Source organism: Equus caballus, chromosome 11, assembly GCF_041296265.1.
Source record: "Equus caballus isolate H_3958 breed thoroughbred chromosome 11, TB-T2T, whole genome shotgun sequence".
In the NCBI taxonomy this organism is placed as follows: Eukaryota; Metazoa; Chordata; class Mammalia; order Perissodactyla; family Equidae; genus Equus; species Equus caballus.
The window spans coordinates 19736472-19749243 of record NC_091694.1 but is presented as its reverse complement, the minus strand read 5'-3'; positions in this window follow the sequence as shown (position 1 = coordinate 19749243).

The window sequence follows — 12772 nt, the reverse complement described above, 5'->3', positions numbered from 1 at the left end:
TGCAAAAAAGGAAGGTGGATTAAAGGAAATCTTTTTTTGCAAGTCTCAGTGGCCCACTATGGTCTGTAATATAAAGAAAGACACACTCCAGAAAAAAATGGTTTCTTTCTGCCCAAAGTGACAGACTCACTTTCTCAGTAACTTAAAAAAACAAGCAGATTCTTCCTTCCGCTCTTTAACCCCCAACTTACATGCCAATTAGCCACACTCTTCTCTAGAGGGGTTTCAAGTCATTTTTCTCTGCGGTAAAGGAAAGGCTCTTAGACGAGGTCCTTGAAGTTTCTCCAGGCCTCCCCCTCCCTCCCCCCGGCTCCCTGGCCCCCTAACCTTCACCCACCTGCTTCCCCTGCCCCACCCCCAGAGGCCAAAGCCTCCATGGAATCCGGAGCACGGAAACAGGAATCGGGGGGTTCTCGTTCCCAAAGGAATTGTCTTTGGCAAAGCATCACCCGGTCTTCCTGGCTGGTGCCTGGCACAGGAGGACCAGTGGCCATTTCAACCAATCAGTCTGCTTAGTCCCCATGGTCTCTCTGGAGGATGACATTCCAAGCACACAGGGCCAGAGCTCCTCTCCCACTGAGTGTTTCCACGGCCCAGAGCAGCAAGATCAGGCTGAAGTGGGCATGAGCCCCAATAGCCGTGTCTCTGCTGGCTGGTTCTGAAGATGCCCAGGGCTCCCTGAGGAGAGGCCGCGGGCCTCCGTTCTGCAGCCCGGAGGCTGCACACACTCTCTTCGTGAACTAGGCATCCTGCATTCTGGAAAGGGCAGCCATGGAGTTGTAGGCCAGTAGAGGAGATGGATTCATAGCCACAAACCAGACTCAGCTCTCTGCTTTGTCCAGGACTTAGCTGTTGCATACACGTTTCTCCTCTCAACCTCACAACTCCCCTATTATGGGTACAGTAAGAATTATGTTCGACATTTTACAAATGAGAAAACGGAGGCTCAGACAGATGCCGTGGGCTGCTCAGAACCACAGCTAAGAAATGGCAGAACCAGGGGTTGCCCTCAGGTGTCCCACTGTCCAGTCTGGAGCAGCGTGATGCAGAGGAAGGAGCATGGACTTTGGGGTTTAGACAGGTGTGGGTTCAAATCCTGGGTCTGCCACTTTCTGGCTGTGTGCCCTGGGACAAGTCGCCTCACCTCTCTGAGCTTCTGTTTCCTCATCTGAGATGATAGCCAGAGCTGACACTCACCCACTGATCATAGCACCTCACACATATCCCCCCAAAGGATCGCCACAAAAGCCCTCTGAGGGCAGTGCTTGTCACATCACCTCCGTTTTTCAGAAGAGGACTCGGAAGCACAGAGAAACTGTGTAACCTGCACAAGGTCACACAGCTGGGGAGCAGAGGATCCAGGATTCTAACCCAGGCAGCCTGGCCCCACTGCATCAGGATGCCCGCCCCATAGACATTCGAGAATTTTAAATGAATCATTTATGTGAAGTGCAAAATAGGTGATAGATAAATGCGGCTCCCTTTCTAGTTTAGCTCATTCTCTTTAAGTTGATGATTCCCAAGGGGGTCTGTGGGACTGGGGAGCACTGAGGAAATTCTACAGAAACAGCCCTGTGAGGGCCCTCGAGGCGTCCCAGGCTGTGGGGCTCTGGAAGGAATCCATAGGAGGCTGGAAGGAAGATCTGGCCTGTCAGCTTCCCTAGGAAAAGCTCCGGGGGTCTGGCCCGCAGGCTGTAACCGGATTCCTGCTCTGGCTTCCACATCTGGCCCAGGGACCCCATCCCAGGGAGGCCCAGCGCCTGGCCCTTTGCCCCTGGAAGGGGTGGGCCCTGGGTCGTGGTGGGGTGGGCGCAGAGGTCAGGAGAGGCAGCGGGGGGGGCGGGGGGGCATGGCAGGGTGCTGTGCGCTCTGTGCAGGAGGCCCTGGTACCCCGGTGCCCCGCAGCTGCTGGCGTCTGTCAGCCACCCCGCGGGGCGCGGCCGGGGGCCTGCTGGCCTCTACATCTTCCTGACAGGCCCCTCTTCTGAGGCCAGGAAAAAACAACAAGGGTTCCTCCCCTCATGGCAACCCATTTGTTAGATGAAGGCCGGGCACCAGCACCTTTAACCTCCTCAAAGTCAGCATTTCCCTGTCAAGGCCCCACAGCCCGCGGGACAGAGATGGATGGAAGTGGCTGTTTGTGGAAAAAAGCCCTGTGGCTGTGCGGCCAAGGGGAGCAGGGTTTTCAGGAAGGGAGGGGACCCCGTTTCTAGCTGTTGTTGGGGGTGGCAGGGAGAGGAAGAGGAAAAGCGTGCGTCAGGAGGAGGGTCCCTGTGGGGCCCTAAGGAGGACGATCTGTGTGGCCACACCTGAGCCATCCCAAAGAACTTTTGGAATTTCCCCCATTGTGCGCAAAAGCAGGCACGTCCTGGCGCCACAGACCTGCTTCCGTGCTTGGCCACCCCACCTACCTGTGCCTGGAGTCGCAGGATGTCTGAGGGAGAACCTGGGGCCTAGAGGCAGAAAACTCGGGTTCAAGATGTGGCCTTGCCTTTCACAGGCCATGTCGTCTCAGGAAAGTCACACATACCCTTTTTCTGAGCCTCAGTTTTCTCACTGGCAAAACAGAGATGACGGTACCAGCCTTGTGGCTGTTCCGAGGATAAATGGACTGATGTCTGTGAAAAGAGTTGTGAAAGGTTGTGCACATGGGGAATTATTATGCCTTTTCTTTCCTTACTCTGCTGGACCACTGGGCAAGTCATGTCTCGATGGAGGACGAAGATGGCTCATCCAGGGCTGGCCCCGTGGCCGAGTGGTTAAGTTCTCGCGCTCCACTTTGACGGCCCAGGTTTTCGCTGGTACAGATCCTGGGTACGGACATGGCACCACTCATCAAGCCATGTTGAGGCGCCATCCCACATGCCACAACTACCAGAAGGACCCACAACTAAAAATACACAACTTTGTACCAGGGGGCTTTGGGGAGAAGAAGAAGGAAAAAAAGATTGGCGACAGATGTTAGCTCAGGTGCCAATCTTTGCAAAAAAAAAAAAAAGAAGATGGTCCATCCTAGCCCCTCACCACCTTCTACGGCAGCATAACAGAGGGTCAAGAGCATGGCCTTGGGAAGCAGGTTCAAATCCCAGCTCTGCCACTAGTAAGCAGAAAGGATTTGAATAACTTACTTTATCACTTGAACGTCAGTTTCCTCATCTGTAAAATGGGGATAAACACTTTCTTCTTTCCCCATCAGGTTGCTGAGAGAAGTGAGAAAGCTTTGGTCACAGCCAGGTCTACCGTTCTTAGTGGTACTATCTGGATGATGATGATGGTGCTGATGACAACATCTGAGATTTTTGTCTGAAAGGCAAATCCGGAAGGCCCTGTGAAATATTGATATGCCACCCAAGAGGGACAGGATGAAGCCATTAGTATTTTTTTTTTTTTTGAGGAAGATCAGCCCTGAGCTAACATCTGCCAATCCTCCTCTTTTTGCTGAGGAAGACTAGCCCTGAGCTAACGTCCATGCCCATCTTCCTCTACTTTATATGTGGGACGTCTGCCACAGCATGGCATGCCAAGCGGTGCTATGTCCGCACCCGGGATCCCAACCGGTGAACCCCAGGCCCCTGGGAAGCCGAAGGTGCACACTTAACCGCTGTGCCACCAGGCCGGCCCCGAAGCCATTAGTATTAACTCTCATAGTACAACACAGTAAAACAGACGAGACACCTCTTCCCGAGCAAGACCTCAAGGGCTGGGACGGGAGACAGACAAGCTTTGAATATGGTGGAAATCGCTCTGGACTAGGCTCTTTACCGCCAGGCATGGGCTTTATCTGGAATGTATATGTCCTTTGCTTCTCAGAAGGCTTTGAGGCAGGGTCACTACTGCTCTTTAGGACTTTTGTGAGGTTCAAATAATAGGATGGATGGGACAGAGTTGAGTAAACCACGGAATACAGTTCTCATGACTGTCACAGCTGCCTGTGAGGTGGGGCCAAGACATTTCACCCCAGGGGACCAACGACGGGGTCTTTCCCTAAATCCCAGAAAACACTGAGTTGATAGAGACAGCTTTCTCAGATGAATGTTTTCTCTCGTGTATATGTTTTTAAACCTCTGGTGATGAAGGCCATCACTTGTCTGCTACCAAGATCATGGGCAGATGACTAGAAAACACAATAACATACAGAGCGGCCTGCATCTGAACCCTGGCTCGTGAAGGTCCCGTGACCTCGGGTTCCTTAACTGAAAGTGGAGGCTTGCTGTGTAGGCGACGTACAGGCTCTCAGGCGCTCAGTAAACATGCCCCTTTTGGGGCGTCTGTGCCTGAAGGGATTAGAGGCAGGCTGATCAAGGAAATGCTCTAAGTAAGGGCAGCCGGATAAAATACAGGGAGCCTGGTTAAGTACATCCCATGCAATATTTGGGACTTGAGCTAAAAAGTTATTTGTTGTTTATTTGAAATTCAAATTTAATTGGGTGTCCTTTTTTTTTCTCCCCTAAATTTGGAAACTCTAATCAAAGGCAAAACTCATCTTCGAGATGGAGAAGGCTCTGGCCTTACCTTCTGAGCCAGGATATTTGCACTTTGACAGAAGGTTCTGGAAGGAAACTCTAAAGGGGGCATTCCAGGGAAGGTGTGGTAGTCAGGGAGGTTTGCCTTTGGCCGTGGGCTTTCTGGTTGCAGGAGGAACCCAGGGTCCCCCAGGAAGTTCTCCGTGGAGGCCTTTGGAACGAGACAAAGCAGAAGGGGGTGGGGGTGTGCAGGTGGAGAGAGTGAGGACAAAGGTGAGTGCCCCTGGGCAGGAAGCGCTGAAAGAGAGGAGGGGGGAGGCCCCCAGTGCCTGGCAGGGTGCCAGCCTGGAGGACTCGGTCCGCCACTTCCGGGGGTGCACTTTTCCAGCCCCTGCTCTCAAGGCAGCAGTGCCTTTATTTGGGGGAACCAGCTAATCAGATAGGACAGCAGACTGGGGATTTATGTGGTGTGGGAACAGCTCGGTTTTCCCTCACTGTTTACCCAGCAGTATTTTTTAAAACAGAAATCAGCACGCGGGTAACCACAGCTGTGAGTTCCTGGCTCTGGCTGCGAGGTCTGTGGGGGGGTCTCCGCAACAGCACTTTGCTCTGATCAGCTTGGAAACCACTGAAGGCATGTGCCCCTCCCCAGCCAGGGGGCCAGGTGGGTAGGGTGGCTCTGGGCGGGTCCCAGGTGGCTCTCTCCCCTAGGATGAAGGCCAGGATCCCTGGGGTTGTTGCAAGGGGTCAAGGCCTAAAGCCTTAGAGATCACTTAGTCTAGGGGTCACGAACCCACGTGGGGCCAGGCAAGTAAACACAAGCCAGGGAAGCCAGCTGGGAGGGGGACACGGGGGTGCAAGGAGAGACAGAGGCACCCCAACAGCTACTTTGGCCAATTTTGCCTTGCAAGAACTTGGGCCTAGCTCTACCAGATCTTTCTATTTTTTCAAAAGACCCATGATTCTAGATTTTTATAGGTGATCCCTCAATTTTTAAATCTTGGTAACGAATTTAAAGCCCCGCTGGTCAATTAAGAGAGGTCTGCGGGCTCGATTTGGTTCTCGGACTGCAATCTCTGGTCTCCTCCAGGTCTGCCTGCTCTCTAATTTACTGAGGACAAAGCTGAGATCCAGGGATGCCTGGTGGCTTACCCAAGGCCACACAGTGTGCTATTGGGAAAGCCATGGGTCCAGGAGCCTGTCCGGTGCTCCTTGCCCACGCTGGCAGTTTTGCTGGCCGAGCCCGGGGTCCCACCAAGCAGTTCTCAAGTGCTTCCTGGGCATCTCTCATTTGCACAAACATGACATTTACAGACACACTCGTAGCTTACTTGATTCCAGCGATGACCCGGGGGAGCAGGGCTGGCATTCATCCAGTTTTACCGGTGAGGGAACTGAGGCTAGGAGAAGCTGGGTGAATTGCAGTCTTAGGAAGGGCTGGAGCCACGGCCTCCAATTACAGATCATGATTTTTCCACCCCCAAACTCTGTCATCCTTGGGAGATACAGCCTGAGATGGATAATAAACTCTGCCTACAAGGGAACAGAAAATGGATGGGATACTGGGTAAACGGAATATTCTTCGTAACTTAAAGTTAATTGAAAATCCATAGGTTATCAATTTTCCAAGCAAGAGAATAAAACAGAAGGTATTTCAAAGAGCAATTATACCAGGCGTGGTCTAATCTTTCTTTGATGATTCCGAAAGCATTTCTGGGGGACGTAATGCCGCAGGGCCTCATTAGGAACACCAATAATGACTGTGTAGGGCTCAGAGACAAGTTCTCATCAATCCCCTCCCGGCTGTTGGGGCTTCTAGGAGAAGTCATGGCGCACGGTGCACGGCGCTGAGTGTGTGTCTGTGTTCCGTGCTGCTGTCTCCGTCTTTGTCTGTTTCAGGCTGGTCTTGTGGGATGAGCTGTGGTCCAGGAGGGATGTTGCCAACTTTCACCTTCTCCTGTAAAATGGGGAGAATACCTTCTACACTCACTGTGCAAGAGCCTACTTAACCAAGGGCTCCGGTCCCACAGCGTGAGAGCAGGAAGCAGCTTCAGATCACAGGGTGCACCGGCTTCACTTTACCGCGGAGGAGTCTGAGGCCCAGCGAGGTTAGGGGCCCTGTCTAAGGTCACTCAGCCAAGGAGGGGGTGCTGGAATGTGGGTTCTCTGCTTCCCAGACTTTCCTGAATACCACACTGAGTCAGGAAAGACCTGTGGAAACTGGAAGATTAACACATGGTCACATGTGCAAACAGAGACCATGGGGTCTCTCTGGTCATAGAGAGGAAAAAGTCAGATCTCCCCAGCCTCCGGAGAGGGGCTGCCCAAGTCTGGGGAGGAGGCGAGCCCCTTAGCTCGGGCCACGGAGGATGCCGGGCCTTGGGGAGCTGAGACACTACCGTGAGCTTTATGGTTTCATGAACGTCGGAGCATTTTAAAATGTGATAATTTCGAATGCGCAGCCTCTCAGGGCCTTCCTTCTTTTAATTGAAGAAATAAACAATCTTCCCTAAGGCACACTTGGCCAAGGAGAAAGGCAGGTGCAGGGTTCACCCGGGAGAGCGGCGGCCTGGAAGGACTCTGTCACGAAGAAGTAAAACATCCAGGAAATAGAGAGCAAGCTGGCCTTGCCGGAGCCCCAGGAGAGGCGGGTCACAATAAGCATACATATCACATATGCACACCTCCCGCCTGGGTCCTGAGAGTCCCTGTGGAGAGCCCATGCATGCGACCCATGTCACAGAAAAATGAACACAGAGAGGCTCGCCAGCACTCACGTGTGTCTGTGACAGACGCTCTCAGAGCTATTACCGCGTGTCCCACTCACCCTAATGGCAGAGCCCCTGTCGTCTGGGCAGAAGGATCACAGCAGGGGAGGCACACATGCATAGAATGGCCACAAATGCTCCATCCAGGTACCTCCAACTGCACGCACACACAAACTGGACACACTGGGTGGCACATCAGGACAGAAGTGTCCCCACATCCCTCTCCCTCTACACACGCAAACGTTCACCGTCACCGGGTGCCATGAGGAACAGTTTTATCAGTCCAGACTCTCAGACAGCTGGACACAGAGATGAGCCCTGAAACCCTGATGCACACGGGCTCTCTGGTTGCACGCACGCACACTCCTGCACACACTGTCCTCAGCTTTGGGTTAGTTTTGTGAGCTGATGTGTGGTTGCATTTTCAAACAGTAACAGCATTCGTCTCCTCTGGCGGCTTAACCCACATCACACTTCCACTTTCTGCACCCAGTTAATGTCCCGGTTCTTGGACCTTCAAAGCATCTCACACTCTGGTCAAAAGGTCCTGCCTTATAGTCTCTGGAGGAGCTTTCACCTACACGGAGAGGAGGAAGAGTGAGAAAAATCGGCTCAAGGGTTTAAGGCTGAAACCGGGAACGCGACAGTGGGCCATGGGGCGCCATCTGGTGGTGAGAAGGAGAACTGCAGCATATTCTGCCATTCTGCAACGAGCAGAAGCCGAAGCTTCCCCCTCTCCAGAGCGTGAGGACCTGCTCCTGACCCTAGAATGGTGGGAGGGATGGGGTGTCAAGATTCTATGGGCCCTGCGGCCCCACAGCTGCATGCAGACACAGAGGGTGGGAAGAGAGCTACCTGGAGGCTACTGAGCTCCTCCCCTCCCATACAGCCCCAGGCTCATGTCTGCCCCCACTTCTATTTTCTGGATTTTCAGTGTAAGATACACGAAAGCCGGTGGGCTGGATGGCTATCCCCACTAAAGGGCTGTGATGTCCCCTTCCAGTGATACCCAGTGGCAGAGCTGGGAGGCAGATGCTATCAGGGCCTGCCTCTGCCTTGTTTGTGTGCACACGGGCACAAGAAATTGCCTGGAACGGTGGGCATCTCTAATGTGGAAAGAGAATTCTCCTCCCACCAAGTTCAAGGACTGCTTTGAGAATTAAACATGATGATGTATTTTGAGGTCCTTTTGCTTTTTTCTTCTTTTTTTAAGACTGGCACCTAAGCCAACATCTGTTGCCAATCTTTTTCTTCTTCTTCTTCCCAAAGCCCCCAGAACGTAGTTGTATATTCTAGTTGTGAGTGCCTCTGGTTGTGCGGAGGCTCTTTTCCTATTGTAAAATGCTGCAATGTGGCTAAAGGAGCTTGGAGCGACCTGCTGCCTTAGGTGGACCACCGAGCTTGGCCGTGCCTTCCCACCAGATCCTCCAGAGATGCTGCAAGGGCAGACCCTGAGACTGGCGGAAGTCCTGGTCTCCGCTGGATGGTGGGTCAGTCGGCTTGGCCAAGAAGCCCTCAGTCGATGCTGACAATTAGATTCTCTGAGGCCTCTTTACTTCGTTCCACAGCCACTTACCGGGAGCCTTCTCCACTGCAGGCGGGGGCTAACTGGGCAATGGAGGGGCCTGTGTGGGGTGTGGAGGTGGGATGGGGAGGGGGCAGGCAGGGCCTGGGCCACAGGGAGCTCCTGAAGGGCTGAAAGGCCGAGAGCGGCATGATCAGATCTCCATGCTGGAAAAATCTCTTTGGTAGTATCACCCAGAGCATTTCCATGTTAGCAAGATGGAGATGACCATCACGCTGCTGAGAGCCAGACTGCACTCAGTTCTGTGCGTCAGGGTATTGAATGCTCAGGGCCCAACTCAACTCAGAGTCCAAAAGGACCAAGCAGCTAATCAACCAGTCAGTCAGACAGTCAACACGTCCAGGCAAGTGCAGGCAGGGTGGGCAGGCCGCCGGCCTGGAGCCAGGTAGCCAGCGTTCATGTGCTTGGCCTGCCTCGGACAAGCCGCCTGACCTTGGGCTTGTGGTTTAGCCTATTCAAGGTGGGTTTTCTTATCTATTAAACAGGATAACAGCTAAAACCTAAATTAGATACTGTGGGTGAAAGTGCTCTGTATATTGTATACAATTATGTAGGTTAACTGTACACAATTAGGAAGGTTTGTTTCTTTCTTTTGAAATGTGCTTATTTATTCGTTACTAGAGTTTTCCAAGACCTCATCAGCTGGCAGGTACAGATGGGGTCATGCTAACAGTTACTCCCCGCATTTCCCAGGCACTGTCCCCGCCAGCCACACAGGCCTGGGCGGAGTGTCACTCCAGCGGTGCCCGGAAGTCCATGTGGCGTCTCCCGAACTAGTCTGTCAGACACAGTCCCCTCAGCATCCCCACGCCCCTCCTGGTCTTTGCTCGGGAAGCTACTGGAGGGGTCCCCCCTTCTGCTGCTGCTGCCAGGGCCACCGAGGATGTGCCTCTGCCCGGGGAGGCCCTCAGGGCTCCCACACTGCTGATCCTCGAGGGGCCTGAGCAGGGTCATCCCCCAACCTGTGGAATAGAGGGTCATGGGGCCCTGAAGCCAAGCCCAGTGCCACGATGTCACCGAGGCCCTCGTGATCACTGCTCACAAGACCAGTTATGATGGAAGCAGAGCCTGGGCCAGCACCCTGCTCCCACCCTCTGCTGTTAACAACAGCCAACAGGCACAGAGTGAGTCCCCACCACGCTAAGTGCCAGATGAAGTTGCTGCCCTCATGGAGCTTACATTCCAGGGAGGGTGGAAGAGTGACACACACACAAATCAGACTGTGTCAGGGGGCTAAGTGCTGACATGAGACCTAAAGCAGAGGAAGGGGGTAGAGAGTTAGTGTGGGTGGCGGCTGTGTCCTCTCACATAGGGTGGGCAGGGATGGCCTCTCCGATAAGCTGACATTTGAGCAGAGACCTGATGTAAGTGAGGGACAGAGCGAGCCTGTTGATGTCCAGCAGAACAGTTCAGATCAAGAGAACAGCATCAAGAGAATGCCTCGAGGCAGAGGAGCACTTGGAGAGCTCAAGGAATGGCAAGGAGGCTGGAACAGAGTGAGTGAGGTGGAGAGCGGTCGGAAATGTAGTCAGAGACAGAGCTGGGTGGAGGAGGGGCACACACAGCAGGCCACTGTACATTCTCACCCGTATCTTGTTCCAAAATGGAAAGTAAGGCAGCTCTGGGTATTCACAGAGAAACTGCCCTGGGCTCAGCACTACCCTGAACACTTGGTGATATGAAACCCTAAGCCCTGGTCCCTCTGTCTGTCATACAGTCCCACTTCAGGGACGAGACATATTCATATAAAGCCATAGCAAAGCACACAAGACAACACAAGATGTCAGTGCTCAACAGTGTGGCGCCCACAGGCATTTGAGGCCTGGAAGGTCATTCAGGGCTGGTCACAGAAGTCCTGCTGGAGGACATGAAGACGTGAGCTTGGCATGGCTGCATGGAGGGGGAGGGGGGAATCAAGAGGCGGACAGTCTGGGCAAAGGATGGCAGGGGGTGGGGAGTGTCACTTTGAGAATGAATGTGCCACGTTTCAGGAACAAGAGAAAGTGTCTGGATCATTTATTTAATGTGTATTTCTTGAGCCAGACACTGATCCCCAGTTGAGCCACTTACTGACTAGGTGACCTTGGGAGAGTCCCCAAACCTCTGAGCCTTAAGGCAGTGTGGTAACAACACCACCAGCGAAGCCGGTGCACACATGTGGGCCCACAGTGACATGCTGGGAGCTGAGGGGACAGTGGGATGAATGGGACACAGTGCTGGTCCATTCGCAGTCCAGAGAAGATGGAAGACCCCTTAACTCCAGATAGAGATTGTGACTTGCTGCTGAGACCGGGTGAGGGGAGTCCACACTCAGGATGGAGTGGCCCTGCCTGCCTCTCCTGCAATAAACTTTTCCAAGCAGGCTTGTTCCTCCGAAATGCACAATGGAAATTTCTCAGAACCAATCTTATTCTCCACCCGCTGCTGCGGGAGCTGGCTGCTCAGAGAAGGCGAATGTAAGAATCACTGAGCACCCACCTAGGAAATCAGGGGAGAGGCCCTGGCCTCGGGCTCCTGCAGGGGCTCCCTGGGGGCCCAGGCAGCTCTTGAGTTACAGAAGGAGCCAAGGGAAAGGGGAGCAGGGTGTGGGGATTGTGGTTCAGAGGGGAGAGGGGATGGTCCAGGGAGGGTGGGGCTGGAGCGAGGCTGTGAAGGAGGGGAGGAGTCGGGAGGCCCAGAAGAGGAGGAAAGGGTGTGAGCGGAGGCGGGGTGTGTGTCAGGAGGGATGGGAAAGAACAAAGCAAGAATGCGCTGGGGCATCCCACTGTCAGGACAATGGGGAACAGGAACAAACCAGAAGGGAAGGTTCTGACGGAAAGCAAAGAGAGAGAATGTTGAAAGGTCACTGAGAGCCAGAATGCAGAATGGAGCATGCCGGGAAGAGTCCAGAGGGCAACAGAAGGCGCCCAAGTTGGGGGGTGGAGTGGGGGATGTTTGCACCAGGGCCTGGGCTGCCCCGAGGGTGGGGGTTGGGGGAGGCAGGGCCCCAATGGGGAGGGAGGAGGCAGTTAGGGAATTGGGAGACAAGTAGGGCCCCAGGGGCAGGTGGAGGAGGGGAAGGCAGCAGGGGGACGAGGGGCTCAGAGGACTCTGAGGAGGCCTGCAGCAGTCTCGTCCTTTAATGCCCCCCTTCCTCCCCCAGGAAGCAGCCATGGGTTCAACAGCTCTCTAGGATTTGCCACTGGAATGCCCCTCGGGCTGGCAGAAGGCTCCTTGTAACACTGCCACAGGCCCCTGAGGTCTGGGGGTCTCCCGAATTCAGGGGTTGGGGCACCCGTATCTGGACGGAGCAGTCCAGCCTGCCCCGAGTATCGAGTATTGTCACTGAACTCGCAGAGCAATCAAATCCCAGGCAGGAAGAGGGCCAGAGCGTTGCCCCCTCCCTCATGATGGGAGGACCAGCCTGGAGGACTCCGGAAGGAGCAGCTGGTGCTCTTCTGGCCTCTAACATGTCCTGCTCTCCGTTCTTCACTGTCTCCCTACCTCCTTCTTTCTTTCTTGACTTGAAAATCAGAAAAGCAGTTTCAAGGCCTGGCTTTGCCCCCCACTGGCTGTGTGACCAGGGTCAAGCCCTGCGCCATCCATTGGAGCCTCCTGATTTCTGGAAGCCCCGCCGCCCAGGCCGGAGGAGTAATGGAGCCAAGTGGGCTTTGAAAACCCCAGAGGGGTCTGCTGACACTCTTCAGCGCCCTCTTACTTCCTTGTTTGAAGACCTTTTCTCCTCTGACAGGGACCCCCACCCCTTGTGCCTCTGCGCTCACTCCCACCTCTGAGGGGTCATGCTGCAGTGAAAGGTCAAGGTGAAAGTTCAAAAAGTCCAGCTGCTGCTGCTTCCCTGGGGTGAGCAAGATTCCCAGGGAGGCTCTGAGGCCCGGGCAGTCCATGCAGAGGCTGACCCAGGGTCTGGTGAGGGGTGCCCGGGGTGACTGGAGGATTTGCATCTTTCCTCTGCCAGA